This window comes from Erpetoichthys calabaricus, chromosome 1 (assembly GCF_900747795.2).
Source record: "Erpetoichthys calabaricus chromosome 1, fErpCal1.3, whole genome shotgun sequence".
NCBI classification, from domain to species: domain Eukaryota; kingdom Metazoa; phylum Chordata; class Cladistia; order Polypteriformes; family Polypteridae; genus Erpetoichthys; species Erpetoichthys calabaricus.
The window spans coordinates 275489382-275505847 of NC_041394.2; the positions used below are offsets into that span (position 1 = coordinate 275489382).

At 37.5% G+C, this 16466-nt stretch overlaps 1 protein-coding gene across 13 annotated transcripts in view; it reads left to right on the plus strand.

The window, feature by feature from the left end:
- The window catches only part of shank3a (SH3 and multiple ankyrin repeat domains 3a), a 1882192-nt gene that overhangs the window by 762802 nt on the left and 1102924 nt on the right, over nt 1–16466 (plus strand). The gene's annotated exons all lie outside the window — the stretch shown is intronic.

Consider the following 16466-nt stretch of genomic DNA (forward strand, 5'->3'; position numbering starts at 1 on the left):
TAGACATCTGTACTCATATTAGATTTGGATCTGTCTCAAAATTAATTTGGGCTGTCAAAATAAAAATTAGGTACAAGACAAATATTAGGGTAGTGTCACTTTTAGGTGCAGTGTGAGCATATCCATAAAAGACTCCAGCTTCTTCAGACAATACCTGTTTTATGTTCAACAAAATCATCCAAAAACATTAAATGTGTAAAAATACTAAATATGGGAATGTTATATCAGGTTTCCACTGTAAATACTTTTTTTAGAGCAGCATTCCCATCTTTGCTATTGACAGAGATGTAATGGCAGTCCAAAATATTAGCATATGTAGTGTTAGCTGAAACAAGGTGTGGGTGGAGTCTGATGAGGTCATAGAGAATAACTTTAAAATAGTCTTGACAAGTCTCTACCAAACCACTGATGATTCCGGAAGGGTTGATGGGGCATTGTGCAGGCTGTTTACAGAGTGGGAAAATGTTGACCTGAACTGGGGATATCATTAAAAGACAGAAGGAGCGCACATTAAAGAGGTTTTAAGATAAGGGTTGTAGCTCTGCTGTGTGTAGATTATTTTTTTTATTTCCTTGCCTTTCATATTGTGCTCTCAGGTGCACACTGAAATATTTACAGCATTGTGTGATGCAGTTTTGATAAGAATTACCACTTCCAAATCTGAGATTATTGTACTTCTCCAGAAATGAGCAGTTGCTTCTCAGCAGGTAATGGGTAAGAAGAAGCTACCACAAAAGGAGGAGGTCAAGTATCTCAGAATCTTGTTCAAGAGTAAGCGTAGACATGACTGAAAATGAGAAAGGAATTCAAGAGTAGCGGTTTAAAGGGTGTTATACAAGACCATGGTGGGAAATCAGATGCTACCGTTAGTCCTTGGACAAGGCTTTCAGTTTAATGGACAGTCTACATCCCCATCTTCTCCTTTGGGTACGATTTAAAGTGAGCACAAGCAGCCTGTGATGGTTTGTTGCACTTATTTTTCAAAACGAGCAACTTAGCAGTGTGGAAAGACTTTAGAGTAGAACCAAAAGAAACTAGTTGAAGTGGATTGAGCATGTATTTAGGATGTCTCCTGGCTGCTTCCCACAGGAGATGTACTACATATGGCCTACCAAAAGAAGACTTTGTACCAACAATGGCTTTTGACCGTCTATGGGCATTTTGGAATTCCCCAGAAAGAAAATTTCTAGTGATAGTTTAGTCTGGACACTCAAGTTTATTGTGTTGTCACTGTGACACACAGGAAGAAAAGTAGAATAACCGGGTTAGTAAAATAAAAAAAAAAAAAAAACTAATAATAATACAACAGCATCCTCACTGAAATACCGCTGTACACAGAATGTGAATTTCAGTCCATAGTAGTCAGTGTGTTGTTCTGCACTGCAGTCTCCTGGGGAAGCAACTTGAGCACAAAAGAAACACAATGCCTGAACAAACCTGTCTGAAAACATATCACAGGGCAAACCCTGAACATACTGAAAGCTGTTTTAAAAAAGAAGATGGTGGCAAAATGGGATAGCATCATGAAAAATCCCTTCCATCTGCTCCAGGAGGTACTCTCTTGGAGCACTGTAAGCCAGAGGCTCTAATTCCACTACAGTGTGCTAAGAAGCTCTTTTGGGAATATTTTCTGCCCACCGCTATCAGGCACTTCAATGCTTCCTCCTGATGTACTCTTGAAATTCATATTGAAATATCTTCACAATATTCATCTATTTACTTATTTATTTATCTATCGATTCATTGATTGGCTGTGTCATTTATCCTGTGAGTCTGTATCCTTGTTCTTTATGTTTCTGCTGCTGTATGCATGTGAATTTGCCCTCCGGATTAACAAAATTTATCTAATCTAATCTAAAATAAACCACATTCAACTGAGAGACTTCACAATTAAGATTTGATGGTTCCTCCTTGTTCCCATTGCTACCACATCTTGCGGCCTTCAAACTGGAGTGACCAGATTCCATAAATGAATCAATACTAAGAATATCATACAGATTTTATTATTGGTGTAAGTTTAAGAAATGTATTTAATTCTAGTGATAATATATTTTAAATACTTATATATTCAAATATAACAACAACAACAACATTTATTTATATAGCACATTTTCATATAAACAATGTAGCTCAAAGTGCTTTACATGATGAAGAAAGAGAAAAAAGACAAAATAAATATAAATTAAAATTAGGGAACACTAATTAACATAGAGTAAAAGTAAAGTCCGATGGCCAGAAAAAACAAAAAAAAACTCCAGACGGCTGGAGAAAAAAATAAAATCTGCTGGGGTTTGAGGCCACGAGACCGCCCAGCCCTCTCTTTGCATTCTACCTAACATAAATGACCTCAATCAGTCCTCATTGTATTCAGGGTTCTCATGGAAGAAGTTGATGATGACGGTCATGTGGACTTCTGGCCTTTAATCCATCAATGTAGGGACATCATGGTGCTTCGATTAGTTGGTGGTGTCTCAGATCGCTACCACAGAAAACCGGAAAAAGCACAGAAGAGAAAGTAGGTGTTAGTATGGATTTTGAAGCCACCATGAATAATAATGATAATTAATTGAATATACAGAGCATCAGGATTAAACTAAGATGAAGCTATGAGAAAGCCATGTTAAAGTAATGTGTTTTCAGCAGTGTTTTAAAGTGCTCTACTGTATTAGCCTGGCGAATTCCTATTGGCAATCTATTTCAGATTTTAGGTGCATAACAGCAGAAGGCCGCCTCACCACTTCTTTTAAGTTTAGCTCTTGCAATTCTAAGTAGACACTCATTTGAGGATCTAAGGTTACGATTTGGAGTGTAAGGTGTAAGACTTTGTGAAATATAAGATGGAGTGAGATTATTTAAGGCTTTGTAAACCATAAGCAGTATTTTAAAGTCAATTCTAAATAACACAGGTAACCAGTGTAGTTTATACCAGTGTAGTATATACCAATTAGTGCATAGTTATTGTTTCAATGCAAAGTACAAACTAAAATTTAATGACACCGAATACTTCATTAACTGCAGATCGGTGTCAACTGATAAATACCTGCTTTACAAGTTACTAAGAATCTGCTGATTCAATGGCAACTGGTAATTGAGCTGTTTTTTCTTTGGATTGTGAGGAACACCCCCTAGATAGCACTTCATAACCACCTCAACTCAAAAGTGTCTATTATGTTCATAGAATAATCAGGATGCAGACACTGAATTAAAGTTTTTGCTGGGCTTCTCCTTAAATATTGACTTTGTGATCCAATTAAATACTGATAATGCTATGCTTTTTGCTTTAAAACAAGCCCTGAAAAAGCCTTATAAACCATGACAGAAATTGGAGCAGCACTACTGCATATTAATACAAGCTGTCTGAAAAAGAGCAAAACCAGATGGATATTCACTATAAGACTAGTGCATGTGCTGCCTTGCATTAGAATTCGACATTTCTCCTCTTGCTTGATGAAAAAATCTAAAATATTCATCACTTCCTTTGGGGAGAAAGGAAGTTCATTTACAAATGGTAAGTGTTTGTGTGTGTATTACCATTGGGATCATTATAATTTAATGGATTTTTTTTTGCCATTGCAGTAATCAAGAGCTTATTTTGCCAAGCAATAGCATAAAGATTTTCGAGATTGTTGGGCAGTTTTGAATGGTTTGCGGAAAAAAGGGAAAAATCATTTTCTATCTAGCTCTGCCCATCTGTTTGCGCCCCCCAGTTCATGACACTGTGCTGTGAATTACAGAGTACACTGTATGTACATGGAGATTGCATCCTTACAGATTTCATCATGACTCTCTTTGATTCACTTTAAATATAGATGTAAAATCAGTACTCAGGGTGGCAAAGCAAGAAGGCTGCTTATGAAATTGACAAACTGCAAGCACTGTATGTTTAAAAGACTGAAAAAAGGCTTTGCAAATAGCATATCAATTCCCAAGAGCATCTTGAAGATAGATGTGTTTGTCTGTTAGGTATTATGTGAGACACCAGTGTGAATACACTTTTAAAAAGAAGACAGGAAAAGGAAAAATACATAAAAAGCTTCAGTTACCTCAAAGTGCAAGAAAGACAAAAAGCTTATGACTGCTTTTCAGTGCTATAGTGTCACAGCTAAATAGAATAATGAGCTAACATTTTCATAATTTTGCAATTCAATTTTTTTTCATTCGCTGGAAGCTATAACAAATTTTCTCAAGAAACTAAAGGTAACGTTGGTTGGAAAATAGATAACATAGTAATAAGGTCAGATTAAGGAACCAAAGTAACATTAACAATTCATGAGGTGATCACTGTAGACATACATTAAGTAAAGTGAAGTGTAATGGCAGCAGTTTGGAAATGGGCATAAATGTTCCAGAATCCATTATTTTTTATATTCATGCATTTGTTTTCTTCCCAGTACTGCATTAGTCGAAGCATGAAATGCGAGGCCAATAATCCAGCATGGAATGGCACACCAGCCAAACTCTGGGAACACCCACCCTGGCTCATACAGGCCAATGTGATTTTGAATATGCAATCAAACTGATGCACAGTACATAATTTTAGGTGTGTGGGGAAATTGGACTACCCAGAAAATACTCACATTCGGGAAACATATCAACCCAGAACTTGAGCTTTTACACCATCCTCATTTCTTATATATCTGTATAATATCAAAAAATATAGACATGAAACATTGTTGCCTTTATTTTGCAAATGTGAATGTTGTAACTGTGCTAAATTTTAAAGGCTTTGAATGGCTTTACCTTGATCACATTGTCTGCAAGGTTTGCAGACCACAAAGTCACCAGTTTGAGTCCAGTAATCAGGTCACGAAGATCAGCCTTGCCACTCACCAGGGTTTGCTTGCCACTAGTAGACTGCTTTTGTACAAATAAGGGTGGGTGTGTAAAGAAGGATGTTCCGAGATAGGCTGATTGCTCTGTCTAGGACTGGTGGATACCTTGGGTCAAGAACTTTCTGGGATAGTTGATAGTTCCTTGTGAGTCATTGTCATGGAAATACGTTAGTAAAGGAAAGAGATGAATGTGTAGATGAGTGGATAGATCAATGTACTGAGGAAAGTTATTCATTGATTTTGAATGACATACTGTAGAAGTTGAGAAAAATGTATTTCCACTGTGTGGTTTACAATTGTGAATTGATTTGGTTCAATTAGGTTTCATCAGGAATCTTAGCTTACCAATAAAATGTATTCACCCCCTTGGAACTTTTCACATTTTATTGTTATACAACATTGAATCAACATTGGATTTATTTATTTTTTTTAATACTGATCAACAGAAAAAGTCTCCTTAATAACAATGATAACAACTCCCTACAAAATTAATTACAAATGTAAAACACAAAATAATTGGTCTCATAAGTATTCATCGCCTTCAGGTCAGTATTTAGTGGATGCACCTTTGGCAACAATTCCAGCTTTGAGTCTGTGTGGTCAGGTGTCTATCAGCATTGAACATCTGGGCACTGCTATTTTTTTCCCATTCTTTCTTGCAAAACTGGTCAAGTTTATGAGGTTGCAGGATTGTGAATAAACAGTCTTTTTCAAGTCCAGCCACAAATTCTCAATTGTATTGCAATCTGAGCTCTGACATGGCCACTCCAACACATTAAAATTGTTGTTTTGAAGCCTTTCCTGTATAGCTTTGACTTTTGTTTTTGGGTCATTGTCTTTCTGGAAAACAAATCTTCTATCAAGGTACAGTTTTCTGAAGACTGCATCAAGTTTTTGTCCAGAGTTCCTCAGAATTTTTCTGCATTCATTTTACCCTCTACCCTCACAAGTCTGCCTGGGCCAGCTACAGAGAAGCATCTCCACAGCATGATGATGCCACCACCATGCTTCATGATACGGATGGTGTGTTTTTGATAACATGCAGTGTTTGGTATATTCCAGGCATTGTGTTTAGTGTGATGGCCACAAATGTTAATTTAGGTCCCACCAGATTATATAACCTTTTCCCATCTGACTTCAGAGTCTCCCTTGTGCCTCCTGGCAAACGCTATCTGAGATGTCATGTGTGTTTTTGCCTTTGCACCTCTCTCTCTCTCTCTCTCTCTCTCTCTCTCTCTCTCTCTCTCTCTCTCTCTCTCTCTCTCTCTCTCTCTCTCTCTCTCTCTCTCTCTCTCTCTCTCTCTCTCTCTCTCTCTCTCTCTCTCTCTTTCACTTTCCTTCTTTAATATCAGCAACTGTAACTCTTGGTGGCCTCTCTCATCAGTCTTCTTCTTGCACAATCACTCAGTTTCTATGGATGTCCTGCTCTGAATTCTGACAGAATCTCTATAAGCTAAAGGAAAATTTCTGTATAGTCACAAAGAAATCAAATAAAATATCCATGCACCTGTAAGTCATTCTTATACTGTCTAAGATTAGTGTTTATGACTCCATCATCAGAAAGGCACTGTGAGAAGGCACCATCCATGATTCATAGCAAAATGAGTGCTCACCCCATGTTTCAAAAAATGCATCTAGATGATCAAGAGTTCTGGGACCAGGACAAGTGCAACAAGTTCATTCTTCAGTTGAAAAATATAGTAGAATTGCTAACACTGCATTCAACATTGAGAACGCTAGCCAATTATGAGTGGTAGTCTTATACTCTGGAAATGGTTTGCAGCATTGGGACAAGGAGGACTTGTCATCAGTGAAGAAACTATGTTCTGTTTCAAAGGCTGATTTAGGAAATTGGTATGCTGTCATCTGTGAACTGGGGCTAAAGCACACCAAGACAAATATCTGTAATTGTCAAATAAATGTACATCTACATGACCGTTGAGAAGACATTTAGCACTCTTCAATGAGAGTCAAACTGTATTATCATGTTGCGGCAACACCTGAAATGAGCAGTTAATTCTCATAACCAAAAATTGTCACTGAACTGAACCAAGCAAAATTGTAAAGCAAAATTCCTTTAACAAACATTGGTAATAATTGACACACCAGTCTGGTTTTGTCTTCTAATTTGAAATTGTCACACTTTCAATTATTTATATGAACCAAATCTTCTAGATTAGAGCACAGTAATTTAATCAATGTTCATATATGGGGAGTGAACCCAAATTTGTCCAATGAAGTAAATAGATATGCCCCATACAACTCTATCAACAACTTTTTCAGCATCCAAAGGTAGGAGAACCTTTGGGATTCAGATGCTGTAGGGGGGAAATTACATTTAAGAATTGTCGAATATATGACATGAGGCATCTTGCTTTGATAAATCTGGTTTGATTTTGAGAGTATGGATGGGATAATTTTCAATATTCTTTTAGCTGAATCTGAAGAACTGTTTGTTTCTTAAGAAGGACAGTGATTGATGTCTGACAATTGCTTTGATAGAACATTATGTTCTCTGGCTTTCATAAACATGACCAAAGTTACTAACATTTAACACTAATTTCACAGTATAACTGCTTGGAACTACAACTTTCCCACTTTGCAGTGAAAACAAATACACATTTTTAGAATATATCTTTGTTGTGTTATAAATGGGTGTCTCGTTGACACACCCACAGTAAGGGTACCACCAAAGTTTTATCATAAGAAGAAAAACGGAAGGACAGTAGTAGGAGAACAGGTTTTGTAGCCTGGATGTGATGTTCCCCTAGAACTCTAGGGGACATACAACCAAGGAGATGTCAGGTGTGTTAAACTCTCATGGCCCTGTAGGGCACCTTAACCTGTAGGTGTCAATTATTCTAGAGAGCACATCGACCCAAATAAAAGTGTGCTGGTCAGCCTTTTCCATTTAACGAAGTAGACCACTTGGATGCTACCTGAGAAACCCTGCCTTTTTAGGGCAACAGGGAGACTTAAGTGTGTAGGAACACTGGGACTATTGAAGAAAGGTCAAGCTTGGAAACCATATAGCAAAACTAATACAATGTCTGTGGGCCTGCAAGTGTTTTCATCACTTGGCTGGATAAGGCTGCAACAAGGGAGTGTGGCTCTGCATTGTAGAGATTTAGCTGGGTCTGATTCAAGATGTTAGCTTAAATAAAAATTTGCTGGCAGGGGGAAGAGGCCACCGGTGACATTTAGAGACTGAGAAGAGAGAAAGAGAGGCAGAAAGTAATTTGGTGGAACTATAAGTTGGCCAAATGAGTGAGCCAACCCACTCGACACACAGGGGTCAAGACCTGCTGAGGAAAGACCAGTTAAGCAGAGTAACAGCATTTTTGTTTTCATCTATTTACAGTGAAGATAGTATTTTTGCCTGCTTATCTTATAGCTTTTGTGTTTAGCTGTACATAAATGCACACTTTTCATTAATTTTGGCTTTCTTAGTTTTATTCTTGGTGCAGACAGCCACAACACAAATTCCACCACCCATTAGAGTATAGACAGTATACGAATACAGATAGAAAGATCCCCTTCCTTCACAACATATAGTGTAGATGAATGTGGATTCCATGTATGACATAAGAAACCTCTCAGATTCACTGTTCTGCAACACAGCCAACTAATTCAAATCAGTGTAACATTACAATAAAATGTGCCAGCAAGAAACATGAAAGAAATCAATTCTAATCTTCAAACAAATTGCAAACCTAACTGCATACATAAAACTAAGCAATTCAATAAATTGGAGTGCTATCAGACACTGTAACAGAATGTAAATTAGCATAGCACCTCATCCAATCTGAAAGCCTTAAAGAGCTAGAGATCCTGTCACCTACATGCTCAGTGACCAAAGTCTGTCAAATAAATACAATGAAAAAGGCCATACATTCTCTGTGAAGGAGAGACGAAAATCAGAGATGAACCTTTTGTTATCCAGCCTCAAATACTAATGAAAGGAACATGTTCTTCTACCTGATGTTGTTATGTTGTCACTTTTCGAGGAGTAATTTTTGTCATTATTGGTTGTTATATGGCCCTTACATCAAATGTCAGGCTTCTTCCTTGCTCCCCTTGCTATTGCTCTCAGCTCTAGCTCCCTTCACTATCTCAAATATATAATAAATACCTTCAGAAATTGATGGATGGATGGATGGAGGGCTTATTATTTATTATAGATTAATTCTTCATCAGCACTATTCAGTATCATACCAGTAAAGCTCTTTTTTTGACACTTGGAGTAAAGGAGCCTGTCTCAGTGCACAAAATTACAATGAGTAATAAGACTTATGTTTTAACATAGTAAAAGAGACCTAGATACTGCTTTCATGTGATAATTTTACATTTTAGTTTTAGTTTTATAACAGTGCAAACATTGTTGCTGCAGATGCCAGGTGTAATACATGATGGATGCTATTTGTTGTATGCATCTGAAACACCTTCTCCATGTTGTCAAATATATTTAATCAATTTACTCTTACTTATTTGGCACACTTAGCACTTAGCTATATTAACATAGGTCACCATCATTGGCCTGTTTAATATTCCACCACAAATTGTTAACATGGGATGGTTTTATGAGTATCAGCTGGAAGCCATGTTAGTCAGTGTAGTTACTATTGGCATCCAGTCACCATCTCCTTACTCCCTAAACAGCACCTGGCACACTTGATGCTATCACAGAGCAGCTCCGCTCAAGCCATCTGGAAGGCTTTGAGACTCAGCCACATGGCCCACTATAAACTGCACATGAAGTGCCTTTATTGACTGAGCCTCTGGGGATACTCTTACTATTTGTTTCCTAGACAGCAAAATGTCTTGTAGTTTATTTTTTTCTGAACTTCAGAATATAGAATAATAAATCAGAATGATGCCCAAGGAGCCAGATGATACAGAATGAACACATTTATTAAAACAATAAAATTAGGGGAATAATAAACTATTGAAACAGATAAACATATGCAATTAAAATAATACAAAAGGGTAAAAAAAACCTGCAACTTTCAGGTGTCAGTCCCAGTGTGGCAGGTAGGATGTCTTACCTGTCTTGCCTACTAGTGTTGACTGGGAAAAGGGTTTTTCCCAGTGAATATGCTGTGTTTGCAGGTGACCTGGGTTCACTGAAAATTTTCTTATAAATTTGCCTTGCAGGTGGCTTAGGCAAACATTTTTTTCTCAGTTGCCCTTGATGCTTTGGGGGCCATTGTGACTTAACAAAATCATACCAGTTAGGCACAGAACTTTAAGGCATGTCTACTGTAAGATGGTTGCTGATCTGCTTCATGCATGTATGATGTCACGACCCAATCAGTACTTTAGCCAGATTTTCATCAAAAAAAAAAAAACTATCAGTATTGTCATTTGAAGGGTGCATTAGCTGAATATAATAAGTACTGCTACAGAATATATATAACACTGCTCTCTGTGGCTGGCAGCACAGTGCTGCATGGCTAATTTGCATGCATAATTAGCCATGTGCCCAGCTATGATCTCAATACAAGCCTTAAAGAAGCTCTTCCCCCTCCTTGTGTCAGAATGGAGGCCCAATAAATAATAATAATAATTATAATAATAATAATAATTAAAGATTTAGTACTGTTCACAAGTTGTTTCTTTCTTCTTGCATGGGTACATGGGAAAGAAAAACGGCATTCTAGCTGCAGCCAGGAGTTACAACTTCAAACAAAGGAATGAGCCAGTCCTACACCACTGCTTTCTAACACAATCACTGTGTGCCTTGAAACTCTGTTAGTGCAGCAATCTATAATTTATTTACTCACCGCTAGTTTGTGAATGTTTGTTGTATTTTGTTTGTGGTATTTGTTCCATGGCACAGTGGTTAACATTGCTGTCTCACATCTCAGATTACATTTTTACCAGCAAAGCTTGAAGATGCTTTGCTAGCAATCAGCCACTTAAAAGACCACTGCACTATTATAATCCACTCACAACTAGTTCAGTTCCTCCTTCCCCATTGACTTCAATGCATTTTGTAGATTTTGACAAAGTTCCCGAAAATCTCTGTTATTTCGCAGAACTCATGGCGAAGTCTGGTTGGATCCTCTGTACTTTTGCCTATTTCAAACTCTGTGTCATTCACTTCTTGCTTCTTCTCCTTCCTCTCTTTGTATAACTCTTTTTTCCTCCTTCCAGTAGTCCTTATCTCAGCTCAAGTATTGATTACAGACTGAAAGGAACGATTTCCAGCCCAGCCTGAAATTATTTTTAGTTTTAGAGTGGGTCTATAGAGTAGATCATTGAAGAGCACTTAAAAGCACCTCCTTCTACTCGGGGAAAGTGTGTTTTCATTTAACAGGCTAGAATTAAGAAATTGTCATTCCAGAAGACCTTAAACGGCACATTTTATTTGAAAACATGGTCCCATTTATTGGCTTGTGCCTGCCCTTTTTGATTTTTTCCCCGTCTCCCCAATGACAATCAGTGTACTTTAAACATTTATATTTTACTATTCCTCTCTAGTTGTACTTGTTGCCTTATTATGCTCTGACCTTGTTGTGTAGCATCCTTTCCTGCATGCAACATTCTTCTCAACTGGTAAGAAGTTGCCAAGTCAGGAACTTACCTAAACAGGATACTTCAAAGGGGAGCCTGCAGTAGAGGATAACTTTTAATTGTTCAGTGTTCGTAAACGAGAGAATCCAAAGCAGTATAGAGCAATGTGTCCTTTTTGTTAAAATGGTAACATGAAGGAAACCAAAGTGAAAAAACAGACCATGAAGAGCTGGCAGAATGCCTGGAGATTTCCCCCAGGCCAAAAGATAGCAGTTAAAGGTTGTCTTGATCTGCTTTTGCATGCTCCGGGTGATTTGGGAAACACAAGCCTCCTGGTGTTAAATTTCATGTAAGCACCATCTCCGTGGTAGATGCTAGCAACAATTTTGTCACCTGATTCTCCTGAGATGTGATGCTACTCTGACCTCATACCTCATTTTGGTATGTTAAATTAGGTCAGTCAGAAATGACACAGTGATGCTATTTAGTCATATTGTGTTTAGAGAGCACAAAACCCACATTTTCTATTTCTGTTGCTTTTGATTAAAGAAATGTACATGTACAGAACACAGAGAAGCTGCAATGTCACAAATGAAATCTCGGAAAACATTACTGCACATTATGGAAGGTAGAATGCTGTGGAACTACCAGTACATGGTAGACGCCAAAAAGAAATGCGCATCATTTTGAGAAAATTAACCAGCATGGTTCAACATGTTCATTTAGCTTTCTCTGCAGCATGTGGACCCTAATAGATTTCTGAAACGGGAGTCTGAATTTGTGCAATCTTATTTACATTTGGTGTTTTCATTGAAAGAAAGACCAATTATCTTTAATATTCACTGTATAAAATTCTATCAGTTTCACCTTACTTTCCCTCTTTAGAATCTGCATTTTTCAGCTATGTTTAGCCTTTTTTTATCAATTTGCTTTATACCATAAGTAATTATGGAAAATAAATGCCAATCTTTTACAACCTCCTGTAGTTGTGTTATAATCAGTTACCTTGTACAGCAGCTCTTCTTGCATGTTTAATAAACCTTAAACATAACCTGTGTAAGAGTGGGCAAGAATTATTGTTGCATAAAATATTCTTCTTCTTCTTCCTCTTCATCGTTTTCCACTGCCATGTGGGGTCTATTTGCTTGATCAACTTTCTCTAAACCTCTCCGTCCTGTACCTCCTCCCCTGTCAAACCCTTTACCATCAGATATTCTTTTACTTTATCCGTCCACCTAAATTTTAGCCTCCCTCATTTTAGCCTCATTCCCATGTACTTCCATTCCTATCACTCATTTATCCACATATTCATTGTCTCTCCTTATCACATTTCCATACTACTTTAACCTACTTTCCTGTACTTTCTTAGATATCTCTCCCACTTTTGTTGTACTTCTGAATGTCACATTTCTTATTCTGTCCTTTTTTGTTACTGCACACATCCATCACAATATTGTAATTTCTGCCACATCTAACTTCTTCTTCTGACTTGATTAACTGATCTTACCTCTGTCTTAAATACCTTACCTTTAACCTTAGCCTTAATTCTTCAGTTACCCAATACTCCTGATACCTTCTTCCAATTGTTCCAATCATACTGCACTCTATGGGTTATCTCTGCATCTAGTTTTCCATTTTGGGCTACCACTGATCCTAGATATTTAAATTTATCCCTGCAGTCTAACTTCTGAATTCTGATCATTATTAAACCTCAAATATTGTCTTCTTTCTGTTTATCTTCAACTCACTATCTTCCAAAGCCCATCTGCATTCCCCCAATTTCCTCTTCACTTCCTTTTGTGCTGCTACACAACACAATGTCATCAGCAAAAAGCATACACCAGGGAAATTGGTCTTTTATCCCTTGGTCTGAACACATCCATAACCAGGTCAGAGGTAAGGGCTTAAAGAAGATCCCTGGTGTAAACTTAAAACACAGGCCATTCAAATTGTATTTATGTAGGACATAATAAAATTAATAATTAATAAAAATTTGATACTTTTAATATGCTAAGAGCTAAGTGATTGATAACATTTACATCATTATCATTTGATTCAAACAATCATCATACTGCTGATAAATACACAATCATATTTTAAAAATCAAGTCAGCATCCTAATGTTGCCGTCAATTAAGGTTTGCAGTGAATGTTTTTCATCTGAAAGTAATTTCTTAATTTCACCCTTTGGTGGTTTTCTTAAGAGTTGTCATTACAATTATTTTTAAATGGATTAATCTGTACAAAATGAGTACATATAATCATAGAAAATTTGGTTTGTCAATATGTAAGTAAGTTAGAAATCATACTATAACCATTTTAACAACATTGTTAAAGTAAAAGAAAATAATGTTTTTATTACTAATTCAACCATAGGACCCTGGGTTTGCCAGGCACCAGTACTAACACCTGTGCTGCCATATAGCAGGTCCGCGGCTCCAAAAAAATGGCGTTTTTTTTAAATAACCCATTGGGAGTTGATGAGGTAATTGGGGCGAGTCACATCTTCATGTGAGGGTGTGGTCTTTCTCAATTGCTTCCTTGGCTTCCTGTGGTGCATGATTGAGGCTCTATGCCCACGGAGCCATATAAGTACTGGCTGGCTCAGAAAGAAAGGAGGGAAATGGAAAGGAATGAGAGAGGAACAATGGCTTGTAGAATGAGAGTGCGTCATTCATTCATTCATTCAGACAGACAGACACACAGACAGAGCAAGCAAGCCAGCTAGAGAAATGGAGAAGGCAGCGAGGTCAGGGGTCCCGTGTCAGAGCGAGGGATCAGTGCTCTAGAGTTGTATCGTACTAACTGAATGTGCTGAGGAGTAGGTGCGATTGAGATGGCGTTCTCTCTAGGGATCTGAGGGACAACTTCATGGGCGTGACGGATAACGAGAAGACAACCGACCCCAAGCCATCTGGCAGACGTCAACAGAGGCTGCCAAGACAGGAGTCTGGATTGAGAGGACTGCAGCTGCTGAATTCTCCGCCAGTTGAATGAGCCATGGGTGAGCTGGGGACACATGGAAGGAGCTGTGCTCAGCTCATTTGTCCCAATGACTGTTGCTGGTTTTTATTCTTGTTTTTAGCCTGGTTTTAAACACTTGGATTTTCATTGTTATTAAGGATTATTTATTTATGAATGTTTTGAAGAACTGCACTTTCTTTTTGGACACTGTTTATGATTTTTGTTTAATAAAAGCACTTTCACCATCCCATTGCTTAATATGTGTTTTGTCCCCATCTGTCAGCTCATTCAGTTACGTTATTGATGGTGTTCAAGAGGCTCTCAAAACTAGAAGAGGGAGAATGGAGCAGGACCCACACTGTCCCATATGCTAGTTATAATTCCATAATGACCCCAGTGAATGTGTGGATATGTGCATAAGTGAGGCCTGCAAATTTAACTCATCCAGTTTTGGTTCCTTTCTTTCACTTGATGCTGGCTGCTTAGGCTTCAACCCCTTCTAACTCTGAACTGGATTATGTGGGTTTAAGGATGTATTGTTTGGTATTTTAATTTTCATATTAGATCTTTTTTGGGGTCATAATATTATTAATTTTTATTGAGGTAACTGTTTCTCTGAGTGTATTAAATACTACTTTGATATCTGAGTACTTCAGCTAGGGCAAACTCACATTATCATAAGGAACAAAATGGCCATGTCCCACTCACTTGGACTTGTGCTGTTTTTCATACATACTAATTCCTAACTGATATTAAAATAATAGTGACACAAAGTAACTGATGATATTTGTTTAGCCAATCCATCTATCAGTTTTCTTAGAAAGTGTAATCTAATGCCAGAGTCATGATGGTTGGAGTCTCTCCCTGCAGGATTGGACACAAGGTTGAAATCGCTTCTGGATGAGCGCCAGTTTACCACGGCACACCCTTGCCAACGCACACCCTTATTCATATCGGGCGAATGTAGAATTTCAACTTAATGCCCTCTTTTTTAGGATGTTGACACAAATTGGAATAGCCAGGGAAACCCACACAGACATGAACAGACCATTCAGGGTACACAGAGATAGTCAGCCGACAATTGGTGTTTTAGTAGGTAGCTGCACCTCTACCCACTGCCTCACCATCTGATTTTGTGTAAGAATAATACAGCATATGAAGAAAACACATGAACTGCGTTTTTGATTTAACAACAGATTCTTACATAATGTGTGAAACTCATTTGGAAATGATTCATCTAAGCTACATTAAACCCCAGCAATGAGGACATTTCAGCCACAGTGCCACAAATGTATGAAGTGTAGACAGTAAAACAGACGAAGGGCTAACAAAAAATTAGCTAGCAGAAAACATGTAGCATTTGATAAATTGACAGTCTCGACTCACCATTTCTGTGAAATTGAGAGATCTGACACTACCAGTGAAAAAATAAAAATCATGTCCACCAATGTAATTGGAGGCAAGATTAAAGTAACATCTGCTGGCTGTGAAAATGCACCATTTGGTGGCTGGACTCTGCTGAATATTTTAGTTTAGCTCAAAAGTGGCAGACAGGAATGAGACACCTATTGATAGTCAGCTGTGGATCCTGCAATAATTGCATGCTGCAATAATCTTGTGTCAAACCAATGTTTGATCTCTACAATAGACATGAAGTCAATTAAGCACTTGCTTTGTGATAATAGCTCCCAAAGACTGTCGGAAGCAGAGTTTGAGCAAAGTTACACTACATAAAATAAGTAAGAAGACAATCTGAATGGTGCACGTCCAAAGGCATGGAAGTTAGAAAAAAATTCAAGTGATAAAGAATTCCAATATAAAATAAATATTCAATTCAGTGTATTTCTGTACATCACTACTAATTATAAGCTCAGAGCACTTATACAAATGTCCATGTATAATGAATTAATGGAAGTACTTCAGGTACACTATGCATCATTTACAAGTATGAACACACAAATTACGTTAAAAACTCAGTAAAACAGAGCAATGTCAATTTCATTAATATTAACAAATCACAACAACATAAGTCTAGTAACATTATATAGAGATACGGGCAGTTGACAAGAGTGGAGAGGAAAATAAAAACAACATTCAACAGCATCCCTTATCCTCCTCATTATCATCTCTGATCTGCATTCTAAAAATTAACCAT